At 42.9% G+C, this 24,740-nt stretch overlaps 1 protein-coding gene across 1 annotated transcript in view; it reads right to left on the minus strand.

Annotated features, from left to right (window-relative positions):
- Window positions 1–24,740, minus strand: part of Iqgap2 (IQ motif containing GTPase activating protein 2) — a 257,708-nt gene that overhangs the window by 159,390 nt on the left and 73,578 nt on the right. The window lies entirely within an intron of this gene.

The following is a 24,740-nucleotide window of genomic DNA, read 5'->3' on the forward strand; positions in this document are numbered from 1 at the left end:
TGTTAGCCCTGACCCCGAGGGACGAGGAAATCCCGAGACTCCACCTGCTTCACTGACTTCACACCCACACTGAGGAAATGGATCACTTGCAGAGCCTGCCTTAAAAGCCATCAGAGATGAAGAAAGCCTTGCCCAGCCTGAGCCCACACTGTTCGGTGGCTAACCAGAAATAAGAAGATAGACTTATGCCCTATGGGTATGTTTGCCTAAGGAAATACTCAAACAGAACCAGGATTTCAACTCTCCAGCATTCACCAAAATCAAGTCATGAATCTAGGCCACAGTTATGTATTAACCAGACCTCGGTGGGTTCTTTGGGTGTATAGAGATCTGAGACGGTAGCAGTCCTTCCCCTTCAAGAAAGAGTCAAGGCACACCTCACAGACAATCAGCTCTCGGGGGACCTACTCTTCAAATGAAACAACCAAATAAGAGCTTGGGCCCCAAGGATCTGGGTGGTAGTGCCATTTCTAGTTACTGCCCAAACTGCCACAATAAGTTACTTCTTTGTAGGAAAAGGCGTTGGATGGAGAGAATGGATTAGTAAATCCCTGCCTGCATACTTTCTAATGCTGTCTCTTCCCCTCATTAGCCCCACCTGTGCCGTTCCTTCAGCTTCAACCGCTCTTCAGACAGTATAGAGGTAAGAGGAGATTTGGGCTCCAGGACTAAACAACCCTGTCCCTGCCATCAATCAAATACAGCAAATGCCAAAGGAGCGCCAGTTAGAGGAGCCATGTGTCCCCAAGTCACTGTCTTCACACAAAGAGGCCAGCAAAGCATGGCATTCCATGGTATTCCATCGCTAACAGGGCACTGTTAGCGTTGGTAAAGATGATGAAGTCTTTCTAAAAATTAATCTTATTTTTAATTATGCTGTCTGTCTGTGTGTCGGTATGCACACACAGAAACTAGGGGTGGCAGATCGCCTGGAACTGGAGTGGTTGTAAGCTGCCCAAGATGGGTGCTTGAGGCCAAGCTCTCGTGCTCTTAAACTACTGTGCCATCTCTCCATCACGCCTTGCCCTTTTGTGATGGGAAAGACATTTTGAGACTTTAATTCACCCAATGTCATGTAACCATTACATGGCCAAGTTAACATTCTAGCCAAGTTCCTCTAACTCAGAGGTCTTAATTCAAGATCCCTGGGCTCTTAGTCACAGACTAGGATGGGAAAACATTTTATCACTTTTCAATAGGTTAGCTAAAATATAGCGTTTTCATTAATTATCAATGTAGGCAACCGAACACAGTATGTTAATTGGTGATTGCTTAGGACTTTGTTACCAATAGGCTATTTATTTTTTGTGTCACTTTATAGTTAGGGATAATTTTAAAATGTATTTATGCTCATTAGTATTTAAATATACTAGTAGTCATAAGATTCCTCAATAGCCAATTTTAGCAGCATGTACCCTAATACATGATGTTTTCTTCTTAGTCTGATAATTTCTTTCAACATCATGGCCCCTACTTTAGTTCTGTTTATCATATTTTACATATTTATTATTTCTTTTGTTCTTTAAGTCCAGGATGACCTTAAACTCTTGATCCTCCCACTTCAGACTCTCGAGTCCAGGGATTACAGGCAGGAACCAGCATGCCTGCATTACTTTTATGTTTAGAAATGTTTTTTCAAAGGAGTTCCATAGACATTTCTGCCTGCTGGCAGCACATAAAGTATACAAACTCCTCTTCCTCCTCCAAATCTCATGTCCTTTCCCATCTCCCCACCAAGTCTGCTTCCTAATATGTTTTCCATCCTGTCTCTCATCTTAAAACCACATTAAAAATATTCCCTGCACAGATGTTTTAAGTCACTGAAGATTCAACCAGTAAATCAACAAATGCACTGTCTCCTATTAAGCCGTGCTTATAAAATTGTACGGCTCCATATTGTAAGCCGCTATTAGTTTTAACTATGAGGGACAGTAACTCAACTTATCATTTTACTGACATGAAGAACAGTGGATACTCCATTTACCGGAAACCCAAAAGTTGCTTAGGAAACTGCCTGCCAGCATGAAACAATTTTCATCAGCAAACAATGGCATGAGTGGAAAAGCAAAGTGCAGTAAAACAACAGTAAATTAACTGAGAAAGGGCTAACAAGCTTCAGCCAAGATTCACTGAATATCAGGTAACCATCCCCCCAACATCGGAAAACGCCAACTCACAGTCCGCACCCCACATCCAGACTTGTAGTACGTTACACAGTCCTATGGGAGGGAGTGTTTGTACACCACCCTCGCATGCATAATGCCTAGGCTAAGTTACCCCCATGAAAAGAGGAGAGAGGAAGAGGGTGTTTCCTCAGTGTGGGTACTGGCTCAAGGCATGCATTTGCAATAGGTTCCGGTGTAATCCCAGGGGCATTGTCTTGATGTTACTAAAGACAGATGAGATTAGTAAAAATGAAAAACTGTACTTCAGATCTGAAATAATGAATACTACAGTACAAAAAAAGTATCCCTCGATCTTTAATGAGGCTATTTATGCTCACTTTCTTTGCAAAGGAATCCCTCATTCAAACCACTCAAGAATGGAATGTCCTGGTTAGAATGTTAAAGAATTGCTTTAACATAACGATATTTCTCAGTTGATTCAAATAAACCATGATATCATTTGTTCCTTGAGCTTGTTCAACTCTGTGTTCTGATTTTTAACAAAGAAATTCTTTGTAGCTTCACATTAAAAGCAAAGTGAGAAATCATACCCGCCCCCTCCCCCCATTATGGCCAGGCACATAGCTTGACCAATCAACACCACTTCTGATTATGTTTTCCCACAATCACGGAGTTTTAGTTTGTGCGTCACTGGGTTGGTATTAGCAGCTTTTCAAATACAGAGTGCCTTGGGAGAACACTAGCAGCAGAAGCCTTCCCGATGACCCTAGTTATTAAAACCTCACTAAGGGGCTTTGCACCAAATTGCCCAGCCATAGATTTTGTAGGTAAAAGGGTCACAGGTCAAAGAGCATTTGAGACCTACCTAATTCTATCTTTCTAAACAAATACTCCAACTCCAGGATGCCCTAAGTCTGGAAAATCCTGAAGTTTCTTCTGGACCCCCTCCCCCTCCCCAACACATTGCTTTTCCCTAGTCATTTCAATTCAACTCAATTCAAAGAAATATGATTAAGAGTCAGGAGCTCTTCATGACCCCGTGCAAAGAACCTCTTACCTTCAAAGCTCTTTGAATTCCAGACCGTGCTGCAGAATGGAGCCTGACCATTCCTGGTCCCATGCAGGACACATGACCGCCATCGTTGCACAGTGATGGGGCAGAATGAGGTTGGAAATCCACCCCACTGACTACATTTGCAACACGCACAGCCCCACCTCCTATGCTGTCATGCCTCCGCCACAGGGGAAAACGAGGCAGCATATACTGAAGGCATACACACTCCCTCTTCAGCGTGGGCAGCAAGGCCTCCAAGGAGCTAAAAACAGAACTTAGGCCATAGACATACTGCTGTGAAATTGAGATGGAAAAGAAATGAAGAGACATGCTAATTATGTGTCCTCCACCTTTGCCTTCAGGGTATATTAGTCATGAGGACAAGTAGAGTGACAAGAAGACATCATTAATGTGGCTGGCAACAGACAGGCACATAAAGACAACTTGAAAATGATGATCTATTCCCAAACTACTCAGTTTCCAAAGTAAACAAATTCACCAATGAAAGGACCAAATCTGACTCTGCTACTGTGCCCACGGCGTATAGGACACAGATTTACTTGACTGGCTATGCGCCTTTCTGCCCTACCCTACTACTTCCGCTCCTTCAAGAGCCATAGGAGCACATCTCTCGGCCAGAGTGAGAGTTTTTATTTTGTTACACTTTAAAAATGAATTTATTAAAGGCTAGAGAGATGGCTTATCAGTTAAGAGCACTTGCTGTTCTTCTAGAGGACCTGAGTTTGGTTCCTAGTAACCAGGCTCACAGCTGCCTGTAACTCTAGCCACAGAGATTCAGACACCCTCTCCTGGCTCTCACAGGCACACGCACACACACAGACACCCTCTCCTGGCTCTCACAGGCACACGCACACACAGACACCCTCTCCTGGCTCTCACACGCACACACACACGCACACACCCCTCCTCTCATGTGTACCATGGCATGCAGGTAGAGGTCAGAGGACACCTTGGAGAAGTCAGTTCTCTCCTTCGACCTTGTGGGTCAAAAGAGGTGAGACTCAGGCTGTCAGGGTAGTCAGGAGGCATCTTTACCTACTGACCCGTGCTGAACATATTAGAGTGAGTCATATAAGGTCATGCCATTGAGTGCAGAGTGCTTCCTGCATCCAGGCTGGATCTACATTCACTCTGTAAAAATTCAGCACCGTACACATTAAAGAAACTCAAGCTTCTTGGACCTTCTTGAGTTAAAACAGACTCAACTTTTCTAAGAATAATAATAAGCTAATGAATTTCCAAGGTCCCATCCCACCTGTTATATGAGAGAAGGCTGCAGAAGGCAATGTGACCCAGCTTCCTTCTCTCCCTCTGCGGGGGTGATGGGTGAGGCTCCCTAGAACAGGGTTCCTGTTTCCACACTGTAACAGACCCACACCATCCCATTACCTGCATGGGTGGTTTCACTGTAAACATGAGAAGGCTTAGGAAGAGCGTGCGCTTTTAAGATTACCAATTCTTACTGGCAACGTAGGCAGGTACATTATAAGAAGGGGTCTTCAAGTAGCCTCCAGCTAGCAATCTGTTTGAACTGCTAGAAACATGAAGTTTCAGACTCATGCCAGACCTAAGGAATCAGAAGTTCTGAGAACAGCCCACGGCAGCCAGGGTTTCATCCGCTCTCCAGGTGATTTTTGAAGCAGCTAACATTTGAGACCAATGTAATTAGAACACTCCAAAATGCTACAGTGACGCGCGCTGATGGACTGATAAGCCTGGCACACACAGGAGCACACGACCGTTGCCAGCTCAGAATGCCTTCTCTACAGGGGCTGCGAAACTTCTACAAACCTTCAAGCTTATCCGAGTTAGATCATTTCCTGGCAGGCAGCAGCAGCAGACGCTGCCGAAAAATGAGTCATTTTCCAAAGTATGGAGGAGTTTTATGAAGACAGAATTTGTGACTCAGTTCTCTATTGTTTAAGTGGACAACTAGTTCTAGCCGTTACAAATTAGATTTTGTCTGCCTTTCACCAAACATAGAATCTGCAGCTGAGAGTGAGGAGGACAATAGGAACCAGTGATGTGAGCTGTGTTTTATGGGGAGCTGGCCTGACCAATGGAAGTGGTATACACGGTCACTGAGGTCCTAGGCAAGGAATGTGTGACCTTCTTAGTGACCCTGCCAAAGGGAAAAAGGAGAAGAAGGAAAGAAGCCCTCATATTAGTTCTTTACAAACATTTTTGTTAAGAGATGAAAAATGCTTAAGTTTTCAGACAACTGAGGTTGATGACAGACCCGCCATGTTCTTGGACTATGGGACTCAGCACAGTTAAGGCACCAGTTCTCCCTCCAACTGACCTGTGGATTTAACATGATAGCAGCTAAAACCCCAGCAGAATTCTTTAGAGAATACAGACCAATAGAAAATTTTTAATTTTACTATCTATCTATCTATCTATCTTTAGTAAAAAGGGAACATCATCTAATTTTGAGACTTAGTATAGCATTGGTGAAAGCGGTGGAGACCTAAATCAATGGAAAAGGACAGAGTCCAGATACAGTCAACTGAACTTTGACAGAGGTAGTAAGACAATTCCGGGAAAAAAACACCAGCCTCTCCAACAGTAGTGCTGGCGCAGTTAAAAGTCCACCTGCGAGACACACAAACCTCAACTGGCACCTTAAATCATATCCAAAAATTAACTTGCTAGCTATGACAGTGTGTGCCTGTAACCCTAGAACCTGGGAAGTGGAGGCAGGAAAATTGGGAGTTCAAATCCAGCCAGGGCTATACAGAAAAACTCTGTCTCCAAAATAAAAACAAAATAAAATAACTCAAATTGATATAAGACATAAGACCACACAAGCTTTTAGAGGTAAGAGATGACGGAATCTTCATGACCCTGAATCAGGCAAATAGGTTTTAGATATGACAACAAAAGTGAAACCATAACAGGAAAAATATTGACAAATTGGACTTCATCAAAAATTGAAGACATTTACTCCAAACAAAGGACATATATCCAAAGATCTAGAGAACCACAACACCCAACAACATAGGGAGCTAAAGAGATGGCTCAGTGGTTAGAGACACTCTTTCAGAGGATCTTTGTTCAAACCCCAGCACCCACATGGCAGCTCACAACACTAACTCAAGATCTGACACTCTCACATAGACTTGCATGCAGGCAACACACCAATGCACATAAAATAAATATAAATAAATTTAAAAATAAAAAGTAAATGAATAAATAAAACCAAAATAAACATAAAACAACATAAAGGCTAGTATTTTTAAAAAATGAGCAAAATATTCCAGGAGACCCCTACTCAATGTGAACATGAAAAGCTCTGCCATGAAGAAAATGTATCAACAAGCTCTTGTAACTGTGACCACCTGTCTGCCAGAACTACCCAGACAAACACTAACAGAACACCTGCAGACATCATGTTCCAAGAAATACAAAACAGCCAGGAGGTAGCCATCCCAGGAAAGGGTCTGACAAGTTCCTACTAACATTAACCATACCCTTTCCCCAGGACCCAGCAGTCATGCCTAGATAGTTTTCCTGTAGAAATAGAAAGCAATATTCATGAAAGAGAGAGAGGGAGGGAGAGGGAAAGGAAGGAAGGAAGGAAGGAAGGAAGGAAGGAAGGAAGGAAGGAAGGAAGGAAAGAAAGAAGTTGGACATTAATGCATGGAACAGTTCAATTTCTAACCATCAGCAACTAAAAATTGCCCATGGCTTTCCCAGCACACTGCGTTAGCTCCCTCCAGTAGATTATGAAGTAGTAGAAAATGAAAGTAATCACCACTACACACAATATGGATATGTTTCTAGTGCAGCAGATGAGTAAAGATGCCACTCTTGAAAGTTTACATTATTAATAACCCCATTCATTTGATATTCTGAGAAAGAAAAAAAAAACTACAGATCATTAACTACCATGTGTTAGGGAAGGAAAGAGTTGTATTTGACACATGGGGAGATCTGAGAAATGATGTAACAGTTCTGAGTACCAATAAATGCAAAAATTAAAACTTGTAGGACATGACACCCAAAAGTGAGTTAATGAATACGAACTTAAAAATAGTAAAAAGAGCTCTGAAATCCACGGCTGTGCCGCGCTTCCTTGGGTGGCAGATTCATTTCTTGCTTTCTCTGATGTAGGAATGCATCTTACATTGCTGTGATTTCTAATTGCAATTTTCTGACTCATACAGATTTAAATATGCAGAAGACAAAATTAAAACTCACACAGTAACTCTGGACTACAAAGTCTTTTTTGACTAAATTTATAAAGTTTTCTTGATGAATTTTTATTTTTATATTTTTTGTTCAATAAATCCTTGAAGACTTTTTTATTTTTAGTAATTACAGTTTATTCACTTTGTACCCCCCCTGTAGCTCCCTCCCACCTCCTCTCCCAATCCCACCCTTCTTCCCCCTTCTCCACCCATGTCCCTCCCCATGTCCACTGATAGGGGAGGTCCTCCTTCTCTTCCTTCTGATCCTAGTCAATTAGGTCTCATCAGGAGTAGCTGCATTGTCTTCCTCTGTGGCCTGATAAGGCTGCTCCCACCTCAGGAGGAGGTGATCAAAGAGCAGGCCAAGCAGTTCATGTCAGAGACAGTCCCTGTTCCCATTACTATGGAACCCTCTTGGACACTGAACTGCCATGGGCTACATCTGTGCAAGGGTTCTAGGTTATCTCCATGAATGGTCCTTGTTTGGAGTATCACACTCAGAAAAGACTCCTGGGCCCAGATTTTTTGGTTCTGTTGCTCTCCTTGTGGAGCTCCTGTCCCCTCCAGATCTTTCTATCTCCCCCTTCTTTCATAAGATTCCCTGAACTCTGCCTAAAGTTTGGCTATAAGTCTCAGCATCTATTCTGATACCCTGCAGGGTAGATCCTTTCAGAGGCCCTCTGTGGTAGGCTCCTGTCCTGTTCCCTGTTTTTGCCCTCTTCTGATATCCATCCTTTTTGCCTTTCTGAAAGGGGATTGAGCATCTTAGCCTCCTTCTTGATTAGTTTCTTTAGGTGTAAGATTTTAATATGTTTATCCTATATTATATATCTAATATCCACTTATGAGTGAGTATATTCCCTGTGTATCTTTCTGCTTCTGGGATACCTCACTCAGGATGATCATTTCCAGTTCCTACCATTTGCCTGCAAATTTCCCTGTGTATTTTTATTTTATTTTTTATTTATTTTTATTGCTGATTAATATTCCATTGTGTAGATGTATCACAATTTCTGTATCCATTCCTCAACTGAGGGGCATCTGGGTTGTTTCCAGGTTCTGGATAAATAAAGCTGCTGCAAACATGGTTGATCAAATGTCCATGTTGTATGCTTGAGTATATTTTGGATATATGCCTAGGAGTGGTATAGCTGGATCTTGAGGAAGCAGTATTCCTAATTGTCTGAGAAAGCACCAGATTGATTTCCAAAGTGGTTGTACAAGTTTACCTTCCCACCAGCAATGGAGGAGGGTTCCCCTTTCTCCATATCCTCTCCAGCATGTGTTGTCACTTGAATTTTTGATCTTAGCCATTCTGATGGGTGTAAGGTGAAATCTCAGGGTCTTTTTGATTTGCATTTCCCTGATGGCTAAGGACGTTGAGCATTTCTTTAAATGCTTCTCTGCCATTCGATATTCCTTTATCGAGAATTCTCTGTTTAGCTCTACACCCCATTTTCTAATTGGATTGCTTGATTTGTTGCTGTTTAACTTCTTGAGTTCTTTATATATTCTGGATATTAGCCCTCTGTTAGATATAGGTTTGGTGAAGATCCTTTCCCAATCTTTGAAATATACATTCTAGATTCAATCAGCAGAATAAGATTCGTATAAGCTTAGCAATTTATCCTTTATGTATGATGACAAGATCAGTTTTATAGTATCTTTTAATTAGTGTACTAACTGAATAACATACATTTCATCACCCCACTCTCTTCACTTTTGGCCCTGGACCCCTTTTTCAAACAGTGCCTGGAAGACAACATATTCACTTGACTTCTAGTGCATCTTAGTTTCTAGCTGAATTGAAATCCACACAATGTAATTGCGTGCACCTAACTTCTAGCTCTGCTACCCATGGATTCTCTCCTGAGATGCCAACTCCTCCAGAAAACAGAGGGAATGAGAAAACTCTGATGCCCTTTGAATCTATAAGGCTCAATAATTCCCCAAACATAAGAGATTAGAGTATAAAACCAAGCCAATGATTACTCACAGTAATGTACATATTCCTTACATATAGTGTCTTCTCTCTAGTCAGGAAGGAATAGAGCTCACGGGGACCAAGAACCAGTTCAGGAGAAGTCGTAGTTCACACTGACTTATTTGAAGTCACATCACATGACTGTCTGCGCATTATGTCTGTGCATCTAGTGACATACATTCAAAGTCAGAAAAACCCTTGAAGCATCAACATGTCTCAGAGGAGGCATCCTTTATCTTCCTTGGTGGAGTAGGCAAGTGGCCAGTCATTACTGACCACCATTACTAGATTCTCCATTACTTGGATTTTTCTCTACCTTTCTAGTCAACTGTTTCCTTAATATGGGGCTGCCCTGGAGGTCTAATTGACAGAGAAGGGAAACACAGAATCTCCCCTCTCTTCCCCTTCTATCCTCTCCTGTACTATCCTCCCCTCTCCTCTCCTTTCATTTCCTCACCCCTCTCCAAACAGGAAAGTCTTTGTCAATCTTTAAAATATAAAGTTTTCCTGCACTGAGAACAGCGTTTGAAGATGGAAACACTCCTTCAGAAAGCAACCGGATCCTAAGCATTATCACGCAACATGTTTTCTTCTCTGTAAAGCACCAATACAATTGCACTAGGATTGCCTTGCTTGACCTTCCACCTCCACAGTCCCCCGACACACACAAGTCCCCTTTTCTATGATGCTCATCATAAACCTTGGTTGAATGTGTTTCCGTTAGCTTAGAAAATTAATAACATTTCATTGAGATAAAAACCAACATGGAACTGAAATAATTCTGCTAAGTTGTTAGAAGACAAATGCACGGGTAGAGTGCCACAGATTTAGGGTTTTCATCAGATTAAAGTCTGTAGCACCCGACATCCCAGAAGATGTTTTATGCTACCTCAAAACAATGGAACAAGTTAAAATGGCTGAATTTCGACCACACTGCCTTAGGGATTAGGGTTCATCTTACAGCCAATTAAAACCTCAAGCCTATTTCCCACCCATCGCCTCAAAACTCCAGCACCTTTGACAAAGATTACTCCGTGCAGACTTTGATGGCTCTAAAGCCACTCCTATTCATATTTTCCTGCTGGTATCTCCTCTGGCCTTTAATGTTAAAGAAACAAAACAAAACAAAAACTACTTTCTTCTCAAAGAACAGCACATTTGGCATTTGGAACTCTGCCACTAACATCTGGACATCTCTCAAGTTGAAATGAAGCTTGGTGAAATGTGCTTTGCCTAAGCAATTTTTGAAGCATCCACAAAACAAAATTCCCTATGGATGCATGTTTCATGAAGGCAGGGGTGAGAAGGACATGAAGTTGTGTTCTTTAAAGTGGACTATTTTTCCTTAAGTGAAACTGTCAGGGTGAGATCTGTGGTACTGAGCATTTCCCTCACTCACACTCTTACTTGGTTGAAAGCCTTTTAATGGAATTTAGCTACAAGTGGATTAACAACCAAACACTGACAACAAATCTCACAAGAAAAACTGTTTAACAGATCTGTTACAAGATGTCTCAACTGTCTGCAACACCATCATTCAAATATCACCCTGAATCTAAAAGGATAGACAGGAAAAGGTAGACAGAAAAGGGTCATTACGGACTAAGAATTTATTTTGGAAGAACATGTGAATGGATATTTGAGAGACCCAAATGTAGATTAAAAATGAATACCAATGGAAACTATTAATTCAACACAGGACAGCCAAAGGAGGGGTAAAAACAAACAAACAAACAAAAACCAGTTAAGTATTCCAGTGATCAAATAGCAATCCCTCCCAGTAGTCCCATTTAAGAAGCAGCTCAGTTATGGAACTATGTCTCACATTGAGCACATAGTAGTCTCCTCTTCCTTTTCCCCAATTGTGGAGTGTTGGCTGAAGAGTCAGAAACAGATACACATTTCATTGGCAGCATTCCTTAAGGGCCTGCTGTGTTCTAACTTGGCCTTATCCGTCGGATAACTTATAGTCTAGTTGGGTGAGAGAAGGATTCACCATTCAATAATTAATGAAAGATCATTAGAGCCAGTGTCAGCAAAGTTATTGTCATATGCTATGAATAAGACAATTTCTGATGTCAACAACTGCTTCTCTCCATGGTGCATAAAATGAGCTAGTGGATAAAATGAGCTGTGTGAGGGGACACATATAGTGTCTGGACAGAGACCGATCCATTGGGGCTAAGCCATGTAGAAATCATCCAATGACAGCCTACAGGACAGGCTGGGAGTGGCCAACCACCTGCAAGCAGCCTGTGTCCTGACAGCTGGAAAAAGAGAGAAAATCGTTAAAGTCAGGCTCACCCACAGAGCTAACAAAAAGAGGAGAAAGCCGGAAGAATTTATTTTATTTTGTTTTATTTGGATTTTTGAGACAGGGTTTCAAAAACCCCTATTCCTGCCTCTTTCAGAACTCATTCTGTAGACCAAGCCGACCTCACAGCCATAGAGATCCTCCTGCCACTGCCTCCTGAGTGCTGGGATTAAGGGTGTGTGGCACCACACAAGGCTTCCTGGAAGAATTTTAAACATAACTAGTATTTTAGATTCTGAAGTCAGAAACTTCAAAACCAGAGGAGACATTGCTATTGGAAGGAGGGGATTAGTGGCTTTTCTGGATTTATAGAACAATCAGGAGAAAAGCACAGACTTCTTGTATGTACCTTCACCTCTGGCTCTTGGTTGCCTCCATGATTCACATCTTGCATTAATGTTGTCCATTTGTTCCAGGGATAAGCCAATACCAACACATTATCATCAACCAAAGTCCCTCATTCCCATGAAGGCTGCATTCTGTGTTACACCCTCTGCAGGTTTTGAAAAAAGCTTCATGTCATGCATGTACCCACCATGGTAGTGCCACACAGCAGTTTCACTATCTTTGGCAATCCTGGCGTTCCATTACTCATTCCCCCACCCCCACCCCCGTGCCTCTCCCACCCCAGTGATCTTGGTCATCACCTGCCTGTTTATTCTGTGCCCAGTTTTATATGTCCCTAAGGTAGCTGGAATGGTACTACGGGGAGCTCTTGGAGGCTTAGCTTTTTCCGACGGCCTGGTGGCCCAAAAGGCTTCTACGAACTCTCTCATAGTATCAGATGGGAACATTTGTGACTCACCTGAAAGATAAGAAGTTAAGGGACTCGGTGACAAAAAGAATTTTATAAGGAATTCTGGGAAACTAAGGCCACTGATGTGGGATCTCAGCACTTCCCAAGGGCAGCATCCTTGTCGGGAGTGAGGCTATGGTGTCAGGCCTGGTTCAAGCCTGGAGATTTCTCTTCTCGCTCTGACCCTGAGCAAGCTGATCATTGTTGGCATCTCAGTGGTCCCTAATGTATTTTGGAAACAGGATTCTATTTCTCAAAGGAGAGCAGCAGGGACTAACTGAGACAAGCTGTGTGAGATGTCTCACATGACGCCTGGCAGGCCCAGCACTTCGAAGACAGTAGCTAGTAATGGTTCATGTCTCAGTAAAGTCTCTGTCAATGAAGAAGCATTACATCTAGCCAAGTCAAATATCTAACCATTGTTCAAAGGCCAAACACTACAATTTGCTACAATATATTTTCTGATAGTAGTAATTTATGAAATCTATGAGTCCAAAATTCAATGGCGATGCATGTCCTTGGCTGGGACTAGGAAACATCTAAGAGCATTCCGTTATCCCTGCAGTTCTAACTAGGCTTTCCTGCCTAATTCAACAGATGATATCACACCTCAGAGCTAGGTTTCCTCAGAGACTGACACTAGGAAGGACAAGTTAGCTCCTAGTGGTCACCAGCAAAGAGCACAAGGAAAGGTTTTAATTTCAGGGAATTGAAAGCTTAGCATGTCTGGGCTCAACACAGAGAAAGGTCTAAAAGGCTTGAAGGCTCCTCAGAGACTCTAAGTTCTGCAAGTGAGAGGAAAGCCTTTCTCAGCATGTAAGCTCTACAGTTCACTTTGTCTTAGAACTCTGTGTTTACTTGATTCAGAGGCAGCTTGGCACAGGACTCACAATTCTCTCCTTTAATAGGTAATACTAGCTTTCTTGGTTGAGTTCTACTAAAAGTGCTGTCTTCAAACAGGTTCTCACTCAAACAGCAATAAAAAGAAGGATTAGAAAGAATTCGTTCTCTTGGGAACATGGTAGAGATCTTCACACTCTGTGCCAGCATATCAAGAAGGCTTCGCTTACTCCAATGTCTGTTTACATTCTTCCGTAAGTCTGAGGTAAGAGTAGCCTACCCTTGGGCACCATGCCCCTTTTCCTTTACTCCATATCCAGATACTTTGAACATCTGGATGTATTTTGATGTTCTTTCACACTCATAACCTGAACTCTTCCATTTTACTCCCTACTCTTTGTCTCCTGCTGATAATCTTGCCCAACTGTAGCTGAAACCTTTCTCTTAAAAGAAAAAAGTGCCCATACTCTCCCCAAGTCCTTATACAGCAGACCCCACCTTACTGGCAAGGGGTAAGTGTCAGTGTTGATTCCACATCTGGCCTTCAACAACAGTCTTTAAATGTTCTTGATCACATACCCTCAACTAGCAAAGATATTCTAAACATATGTGGTTTTATTTACAAAACTTATAAGAGAAGCTAGTGTAAAAGCCGTGGTCCTGCTCTCCCAGAGCATGGCAGCTGTATTGGTGAGCTGTTACACATGCGTGTGTATGCACGAATGTGTAGACAATCTCAGGATTCACTTCACAGTTTTCCTGTGATGGTTGCTATCTGTCAGACACTCAGAGCAGCTCTGACACGGAGGAGGCTGCGCTATGGAATGCTTCTGCTGCTTTATGCTACTATTTTCACAGATCACCTTTCCTTTCCGCACAGTTTAGTAGCAAAGTTGAGTAGAAGGTACCGACTTGAGACATTCCCCTCTCCACAGTGTGTGACTCCCTCTGCCGTCGGCAACCCCCACCTCTACAGCCGATAAAGCTGCATTGATCATTATAGCCCACAACCCCTGCTTCATATCAGGGTCACCCCAGGAGAGGTCGTGGGTCTGTGCAACTGCACATTGTCAAGTTGCTGCCGTTAGGTACCACAAAAAGGTATTTCCGAACCTTGAAAATCTTCACGTTCCTCCATTCATGCCTCACACCCCCAGCCCTGCTCAAACACACTGTTGCTATAGCTTATCTTCTGCAAAATTCTGTGCAGTTAGGACAACATGTCATTTCAAGCTGCTCTCGCCTAGGTACAATGTACTAGTTTCACTTCCCATCTCTTTGTAAGGCTTAGTGGTTCCTTTCCTTTCAGTGTTGAATAATATTCCTTCACATGAATGCACTAGACTGTATTTGCCCATTCATTTATTTTAAAACATTTTCATTGCCATTAGCAACAATAAATAAAGTTGCTTTAAACATCTGTGTGGAAGTTTTTAGGTAGACAAAAATATCAAGACCCATGATTACTGGGTTATACTATAAAATCACATTAAATTTTGCAAGGAAATGTCAAATTGTCTTCCAATACAATCATACTATGTGATGTTCTCAACAGCTGAGGGTGCGTTCTTGTTGCTCCATGCGCTATCCAGCATTTAAGGTATCCATGTTCCTGATCTCAGCTTTCCAACAGACGCTCAGGGATGCCCCACTCTGGTTTTACTTTACATTTCCCTGGTGCTAAACATTTCATGCGGAAAACATTTTCATGCACGTATTCATCTTTTGCTATTTCTTTCGCTTACTGTCTGTCTGCCCATATCTTTAACCTATTTTTAAGTTGGTTGCTGCACGGTCAGCTTTTAAGAGTCTTTGCATATTTTGTAGACTTGTCCTCTACCAAATACTTTCACAAATGTTCTCCCCCACGTGATTTGTCTTGTATCACAGAGAGGAAGGTGTTGTGTGGAAGGTAATGGCCAGGTCACATCTTCTTCTATGTTACCTTCTAGGAGTTTCTGGTTTTGCATTTTATAATTAGCTTTCATCCATTTTGTGTGAATTTTTGTGAAGGAATAACCTCCGTCTGGGATTCATCTTTCTACAATGTGGAGACCGCATTGTTCCCAACTATTGTTGAAGACAAGAGTCTTTTCCGCCACTGTTTTCTTTACTCCTTTTGTCAAAGATCAGCTCACTGTATATGCTTGGCTGTATCTGGGCTATTCGGCCACAGAGAAATACTTGTCTCTTTCCCCTTTCACCACAGTGTCATAATTATAAGCTTCGCACTAACCCTTAAAGTCAAACAGTGCCAGCCCTCAAACTCTGTTCTTCTCCTTCATTTCAGGGTCTTTGCTTCTGTATTTAAACTTTTAAGCAGACTGTACATCATGAATGTGCCTAGAATCTGCAGAGGTCAGAGGAGGGTATCACATCCTGGAGTTACAGATGGTCATAAACCACCACTGGGTGCAGAGAAGCAAAGCCAGGTCCTCTGCAAGAGCAGCAAGTGCTGTTAACTGCTGGTCATCTTTCCAGCCCCCAAGAGCTGACATCTTTTTTTTTTTTTTAAATGGCTTTTCCAAGACAGGGTTTCTCTGTGTAGCCTTGGCTGTCCTGGACTCACTCTGTAGACCAGGCCTGTCTCGAACTCAGCATTCTGCCGGCCTCTACCTCCCAGAGTGCTGGGATTACAGGTGCCATGGTGCCCAGCAAGAACTGAGATCTTATCAACACTGAACCATTTTATTTGTGATATGGAATTCAGCCCATTGATTTAGTTCCTCTTTGATTTCTTTTGTCAAAGTTTTATATCTTAGATGTATTTGTTAGATTTATATTACACATTTCATTTTGGAGATCCTAATGTAAATGCATTGTGTTTATAATTCCAAATTCTATTTGTTCCTTGCTGGCATACAAGAAAGCAATTGACTTAAATATTAATGCTATACCACAGTCTTGCTATAATTCCTTCTTAGTTATAAATTATTTTCATCCTTCTATATAAAAGAAAAAGGGAGAAATATAAAGTCATGAATAAGAGAATAAATGTCCTTTCTTTTTTCTGCTTTGGAGACCACTATATAAAGAAATATAAAGTCATGAATAAGAGAATAAATTTTTCTTTCTTTTTTCTGCTCTGGAGACCACTGTTTTTGTCTAAGTTAGAGTCCTGTTGTCGTAACAATTAGGCCAAATTCAAACTGGATGGACTTATTTGTGCACAGTGGCGAATACTTTCCTATCAAATTCAAACAAAAGATAAAGCTACCGCTCTGTGAGGATAGGTAGTGATATAGACCACCTACTAAGTACAAAACCTCACTGAGCGTGAACCGGTTGTGCTCAGAATAGGCTAGGGATGGTAAGAAGGCCAGAGAGGAAAACACACCTCTGCCTTCACACTAGGCTCCTTGAGGCATTTTTGTGAGTTTCTATGTAATCCTGGACCAGGTGTCAGAACTGTGCAGAAGCTTCAAACCTGCAGCATGCTGTTGTCTCCCAGATACAGTAGGTACTTCCTAATTTCACACGCGTTCATCTGCCCGCCCATTCCTGCCTGGCTGAGGCCCTGAATGTCTCTTCTTCAAGGCTAACTCTTACACAGTGTGTCCAATTTAGGTTTAACTAAGAGTCAAGACCTAACAAGAGTCCCTGGAGAATGGGGACTTGCTGGGAGCTGCTGAGCAGCGGGAAAAGTGGGGAGGGGGCTGTTGACAGGAGATAGTCGAGTGGTCCCCACAGAGCCTGGAACATGAGTGACAGCTGCTTAAAAATCACCTCTAATGAACAAATGGATTCTAAGCTACTGTAACTAAATGGCAGACGGGAAAGTAGCTGAAGCAACCGGGCTAAAATGAATGCTGGAGGAGCTCATGAATTCTCCCATGGGGCTCTGATGACCAGGCTACCCCAGGATTAGGAATGTGGGTATCAGTTTGGGTTCTGGTAGCAAAGTTGTTGATCTATCTCTCTAGCTCATGCTGCCTATTTATAAGATTTTTTTTTAAAGAGACTAACCAAGAAAAGTGGCATTTACAAATCACAAGTTCCTTTTTTCGTGGAACTACGAATTAAACTCCGGACCTTGCAGGTGTTGGTCAAACACGGGTTTGGCATCTCCTTAATTTCAGAGACACCTGATCCCTTTCTCCTTTTGCCATCAGAGCTTTTTGTCAAATAACTCAAACAGCAGCAACTATTTCTTCCTCGGGGAGCCAGACGTGGGTGAGCAGCGGCTCTGCTTTCCTCCTGGGTGGCCTGTGAAAGCTCCTTCAGCCATCTGAGCACTGTCTCGGGACTGAATGAGATGGTGCATGTAAACCAGTCGACACCACACACTTATTCTCTCACCTGTACATTCATTCAACCCCCAAGTCCCGTCACACACTTACCTGGCGTGACCTCTGAGGGTAGGATGAGTCAGGACAGGGCTGTTGCTCCTAAGGGACTTTAGCCTACAGAGGGCCCCACAGAGGCCCATGAACTTATGTTTGAGCATCAAGGGAATACGTCTCTAACGGGGAGGATGGTGAGCAGTGGCCTTGTAGAAGGCACATCAGCATGGAGGGCCTGTACTAGATCTTAAGATGGAAAGGTCCTCTCAAGGAGATGGTTGGTGACAGCCCAGATGAAGGAGGAAAGGAGCCGATGGTGTGGCCCATTGGCACCACTCAAAAGCTAGGGACTGAGAGTCATAATTGGTCATTTGTGGAATCTGCTGCTTAGCGAGGATGAAGGACAAACTACAGCGCTGTCTCCCAGGTTGTGAGACCCAGCAGATGGATAATAGCTACACAGAAAGGGACAGGAGAGATAGCTCAGTTAGGATAGTGCTTGTGAACCTGAGTTTGATCCCCGGAACCCATGTTAAAGAGCAAGGCATTGGGGTATGTTCTTGTAATCCCAAAGCTGGGAAGGTGGAGACAACAAAATCCCAGAGGCTTGCTGGCCAGCAGTCTAGCCTACTTGACGAGTTTCAGGCCGTACACCCTATATGAATAATAATAATAATAATAATAATAACCACTACTCATAAGCTGGGAAGCACCTGAGGACTGATACTTAAGAAACAAGGCAACTTGGACTCTACACACATGCGCACACATAACTCAAGTTTGTTATTTTGTGACTGAGGGAAGGGTTACGGTCTGATGTATGTCATGCAGGATGAGAAGGGTGAGTTCACAACCACATAAATCTGGACCTCAGAGAGGCGGCCTGCGCCACTATACACCTGGGAGGCATATGAAGGCTTCTCCTGCAACCCTTAATTTATCCCTTAAGAAGAAAGCAGGGACCGGGGAAGACAGGGGTCTGTGCCCTGAAGAGCTGCCCTCCAACCAGACACACACCAGGCAGGGTGGAATGGCAGTAGAGTAGCCAGGAAGATTACAAAGGGTGGGCCGTATGAAGCAAAGGATCCGGCAATGAGGGCTGGGACACCAGTCCCCCTGCCCGCTTTGAAGGTGCTCAGTTATAGCCCGAGACTCTGCAGCCCACACCCCAGCAGGCATGCCAATAGGATTTGGTGGCAGAAGGCTTATGCAAAGTTGAGGTATCAAGTGTGTGGGAGGGGGTGAATGTGCCCCGCTGGCGTGCCCAGGCTTCACTTTGACACAGCTGCTGAGTCACTCGCTTCTGTCAGATCAACTCTAAAAGTCAAGGCCACTAATGAAGTCAGTTTGAGCTTTGATCATTTGGAAAGCCAGCTGCTTTAGTAGAACAGCTGACAAGAACCAAACAGCCCAGCCACATCTGGAAGGACACCAGATTCTACGCAGCTATCTCCCAAAAGCACCCAGTAATAGAGAATGCCTACACCCCAAAAGCCAACCCAAGAATCTTCCTTTCCTATGAAGATTCCATACTAATCCAACAGAGCAGCACAGAATCCAACTGCACCACCATAAAACAGTTTAAAAAATGAAAAGTAAGTCTGAGGAAAAGCCCATCTGAACTCAGTTTGGGCTTATCACTTCCTGGAGCAGCCTCCCATAAGAAAAATATCCTGAGAATTAGCTTTAAAAAAAAAAAAAAAAAAGATGGGGGCGGGGAGATGGAGAGACTGCTTAGCTCTTAAGAGCACTGGCTGCTCTTCCAGAGGACCCAGGTTCAGTTCCCAACACCTACATGACAGCTCATAACTGTCTATAACCCAGGTTCTAGCAGATCTGACTCTCTCACACAGATATGCAGGCATATCAGTGTACATGAAAATAAAAAATTAAATACTACCTTGACTTTATGTGCATGAGTGTTTTGCCTGCTTGTGTGTATGTAAATAGGTTCAGCCAGCTCAGGGAACAATGAACAGGTAACTAGAGCTCTTTCATGCCCCATGTTTTTAACCCCTTTTGAGAAGTAGGTCCTATGTTTGTAGTTTGACATCATCTTCCTTTCCTGAGCCTATCATAATTAGGTTGTTTTCTTATGTTGAAAAAAGGTAATTGATTACAGGTTACAGGCCAGCCTTATCCAACTGATAGCTGCTATTGGAGATCTGATCTTTGGTAGCCATCTTTAAAATTTATGATACCCTCAGAACTGCAGGTGTAGCCTGATTTACAGATGTAAAAACTAAGTTTCAGGATGTTTCAGTGAATTACCAAGGCGAATAGCAAAAGAATCAAAACCAGGATTGGTGCCCTTCCAAGCCCCAGCCACTCCCACCACCGACACACTTTCTTTTTGGGCAGTATGTCAGAATCCTAAAAACATTAAAACAACTGCTCCTTAAACATGGTGTTTCTGCCTGCTTTTAGGCAAGGGCAGCACACATTTTTGTCTGTTTTATATGCGGGTTCTGGAAAAATGCAAGTGAAGACAAACTTCTGTAAGACTTGCAGAGAAGAAATTGTTTAAAAATCTTAATTTGTTTTTGTGTTGGTTGTAGCTTTTGGTTGCTTGCTTGGTTGGATTTCAGAGGCTGGCTCTCATTCCACAGCCACCACGCCAGGCTGAAAAGGTCTCCTAGTAATCAGGGCAGTGTTTCATGCAAAGGTCTGCTTGTATTCAGAGGGTCTGCAGATCTGTCACCCTCCAGCTCCCTCTACCCCCTCCCCACCTCCACCCCAGCCCCTGGCTGCTGACAGGTCGGAGCCATTATGTTATGTTCGGAGCAGCCCCTCGCTGTCTGTCTTTGGCGCATCTGTGACCGTGGTGTGTCTGTGGAGCCGGACGCTCTCCCTTGCTTTACCTATGGAAACATTTGCCCTGCTGGGTCTAGAAGATAAAATGGTTGTTCGGGTTGCTGTGGCAACTGCATTGTCAGGCTCAAAGCTGGCGAGAAAGTTGTGCTGCTTCTTGGTGTGGCCCAGACATGGCTCATTATATTCCACAGGTGTAGTCACGGCCCCTTGCTCGGGTATACAGGTGCACAGGCTGAATAAGGCTGGGGCTGTTCAAGAGAACAGCATCGTCACGGTGTCAGCAGTTCTCACTGTAGCGGGGCAGCTGCTGTTAACAGCAGTGCTGGATTCACCCGTGGATAACTGAGGTGTCACCATTAGCTACCACGGTGTCTTTACAGGGTATGAAAACTCACCACCAGGGGATCCAATACCCTCTGCTGGCCTCCACCAACATATGCCATCTATGTATGCAATTTTGTAGGCATGAAATACTTCACACACACACACACACACACACACACACACACACACACACACCTAGAAGTCAAAGAGAGACAAAGCAAGTACATGAGATATTTAAAAGAGCTGGTGGGAGGTTTTTGTTGTTGTTGTTGTTTCTTTTTTTTAGGAAGCTGGCGAATCAGTTTGCTTTTGATGAAGAAAAACAAGAGGTAAAGCAGGGGCAACAAGAGCTGCAGCACAGGTTAGGAGGAAGTCTCTGCCAAGACTTCTCTAGGGGGGGTTCTTCTATTTGGAAACAGATGGCAGAACAAGGATCTGCCTGCTTGAATTCCAGAAAAATACTTCCCTGCGCACATCAGGGCAAGAGGGCCAATGGAATGCATGGCAGCAGGTATAGTGGGTGGTATTAAGGCACTATAGGAGTGTCTCCGGTGAGGGTCACAGTGGTTGAGCACAATGTACTCTAACACAAGGCACATAAACACCAACTCTACTGCCAGGTGGGCAGACATCACACCGTCTCTGATGTCACAGTTGGGAAATCCCATCATGTCCCCAGACTCTTATTTTTCTTTCTCAAGGAACCACCAATACATCTAAATAACCAATCAAAACTCAGGGTGCTGCAAGCAACTGCTGGTCCTGCTCTCCTTCATCCCACATCACAACAGCTGTCCTGTCTGGGCCACTAGCTAGAACCCTAGAGACCACACAGTGATCTGTGCAAACCCCAGACATACCTTAGCATTTTCCACAGACTATGAGTTACGGGTGGAAACATCTTTGACTCCTTTGAGGAAGAGACATCAGTGCAGGCGTCTATCTAGCCCAATATGAAATATAGCATTAGCTGTCAATCACTGAGTGCTTGCTGAATTTAGGGAACATATCAAAACTTCCATTTAACCTTAATTCCACACAGCTCATTAACAAAATGTGCCTGAGATTAAAAACGAGAAGCCTGAGGCTCCCTGTAAGTTCTTGGGCCTCAGTTTCCCCATATATCAAGTGGGGAAACATCCCCAAATGTGGGTGCATTCAATAAAGAGAAGACAGGAAAACAAGCTGCAGAGTTTTGCATTGGGCAAACATGTGACATTAAGAAAGTGCTGAAGCCAGGCTCTGGCCCACATTCCTGACATCCTCAGGTGTGATCTGCATGGATGAAAATGGTGGGATTTCCACAGGTTCTTTGGCCTCACTGTTTGTCATAGGGTGGGAGGTTCGTTTTACTCTCAGGTGACTGATGACTTAACAATGACTTGCTAAGTTTTGTCAATTAGGACAGGCCGAGTTGGGGGAGTTATGAGATATTTCCATAATCTAGATCTCCAACCCTACAGCTATTGGAGGGGAACTGGACAGCCATCAGCCCACCATTGCATAGCAGAGACCGGGTCTTCAGGGCTGCTCAGCCCTGGAAGGGGTGTGTGCAGTCACCCTTTCTTCTCTTCCCAATCACTACTTTGTTTTGTATTTCAGTCAGCTCTTCACATAGCAATCTCATCTTGGCTTTTGTAATGCCAATAGAGCCCTATCACCGTTCATCAACATTTTCCTAAGAACAACAGAACTGACTCAGCTAACCCTGAGCTAGGGGAAGGAGGAGCCAGCAGAGAATGCCCAGTTAGAATGACAGTTCCAAACAACCCCAAAAGGCTTTTTATTCAACACAGAGAACAAATGAAAACTTACAGCTCAGCAATGACTCTGAGTGAAACAAAATGATGCTTATTTGCACTGTTACAAAGATTCCACAAACAATGACAGAAGTGACTCTAGCACACTATTAAGGATGCCTGAAATCATCTTGGAAGTGCTGTTTAATTGCTCATTCTTTACAAAGTGATTCTTGAGTCTCTGAAACACTCCCTAGACTGGAAGATCTCAGATAATAGGATTTTTCCAGGAAGAGAGCCATAGGCTCAATGTGTTCCAAATTGTGGAGGGCAGAAGGCAGTACTCTCGACCGTTCACAGTTAATTCTGAGCAAGCACAGTGTGGCTTCATTTTGCTTTCCAGCCACTGCTGTTAAAACAGAAGCCTATGCTTTCCTCAGCTATTCTCTGCTGTTTTCTGAAACAGCACATTTGCCTGTTCTGCGCTTGAAACACATGTGAATGTCAATGTCATTTGCAGCAAAGCAGAGTGACAGATTGCCACTTTTATAGACCAGGAACTATGTTGATTGCCACTGTCTCTTGCTTGTCTCTTTTGCTTTCCCCTTTCCCTGGCTTTGCAAGGCAAGTTGCCAGGAATCCTGTGATCTCAGAGAACTGAAGGCCACCAGCCACAACAGGGACAGGGCAAGGATGACACTTTGCTAGCCAAGATTCCTAGTGAAAGTCAGCCTCAGTAACACTTTCAAGGTAGCCTTGAGAGACCCTGTGTAGAAGACTCCATAGAGCTATGTCCACATTTCCGATCTGCTGTAACAATGCCTTAAAATGAACAACAAAATAAAGTGTAACCTGTTAAAGTTTATGAGGCAGAAAACAAATACATCTTTACAATCTTCCTCCATAAACTGCTCAATCACTTGCCAAATCATATTTTTCTAGTTTGACCCTGCCTCTTCTTCAAATATATCCTCATAAGACTCATTAGGCTGGGCATGGTGATGCATGCCTTTAATCCCAGCAGCAGTAAGGCAGAGACAGGCAGATCTCTGTGATTTCAAGGCCAACCTGGTCGATACAGCAAGTTCCAAGCCAGGCGGAGCTACATAGTGAAACTCTATCTGTATGAGAGGGAGGAAGGGAGAAAGGGAAAGGGAGAGAGAGAAAGAGACAGAGACAGAGGGACAGAGAAAGACAGACAGAAACAAAGGAACAAGAGCAGAGGGAGACAGAGAAATTCTGTCTTGTTTCTTTCATAATTGATGGTCAGAAAATTTTAACAAAATATTGTAGAAAAACTAAAGATGTAAAAAGACACAAGAATTTCCTACAGTCTCAAAACCATGGCTGAGTCACAAAACTTACTGGAAACTTTGCGTGTACTAAACATTTATTTGCTGAAGATGCGGAGGGAACAGATGAAGATGATAGAGAGAGACAGAGAAGCAGAGAGAAACAAAGACAGATATATATAGAGAGAGAGAGACAGAAATAAAGACTGATAATAGATAAATGGCAGATTGATAGGTAGATAGATAGATAGATGACAGATGAGTCATCAGATTCCTGAGGCTAAGGGTCCTATATCCTACTCCGAACCTGCCTGATAGTGGTCCTGTGAGGACAAGAATCGCAGCATTTCATGAATGAAGACTCTTCAGGTCCAGTGGTGTAAATTAACCCATTAAAGGTCACGACCACAAGCAGGAGTCTAGTCTAGGACCTTCTGGAAGTACTTGTTCCTTCTACTATTCTACACTGGTTCTACTTGGCTCTCTGTTTCAATAACCTGTTAAGTAGTATAAATTAACACTAGGGGCACTATTTATCCAACCCTTTGCAAACCAGTAGGTAGAACCTTTAAAGAAAAGACATTATTAAAGTATTATACTAATGGGTATTCTATTATATAGCTAAGAATTCTACATCTATATCTTGTTCTACAATTTTTCCTGAAAATGCAAGTAATTTTTGTCTATTATGAAAACTCAAAGGATTCTGAAAAATACTAAGATCCTCAGTTGCCTTACTCAGCAATAAATACAATCAGCATTAAGCAATTTTATATTAATTTATACAACATATACTCTAGATTTTATTTTGTCTGACTCTGTCAGTTACACAAAATTATTACCTTTCACAGACTTAATTTTCAATGGTAAAACTTTACACATCTTCATGTTTATACAATCCCATCCACCTGGCACTTCCTTCTAAACACGCAGGTTGCTTGCTTCTCACTTCTGTAAATA

This window comes from Meriones unguiculatus, chromosome 6 (genome assembly GCF_030254825.1).
Source record: "Meriones unguiculatus strain TT.TT164.6M chromosome 6, Bangor_MerUng_6.1, whole genome shotgun sequence".
Taxonomy (NCBI): Eukaryota; Metazoa; Chordata; class Mammalia; order Rodentia; family Muridae; genus Meriones; species Meriones unguiculatus.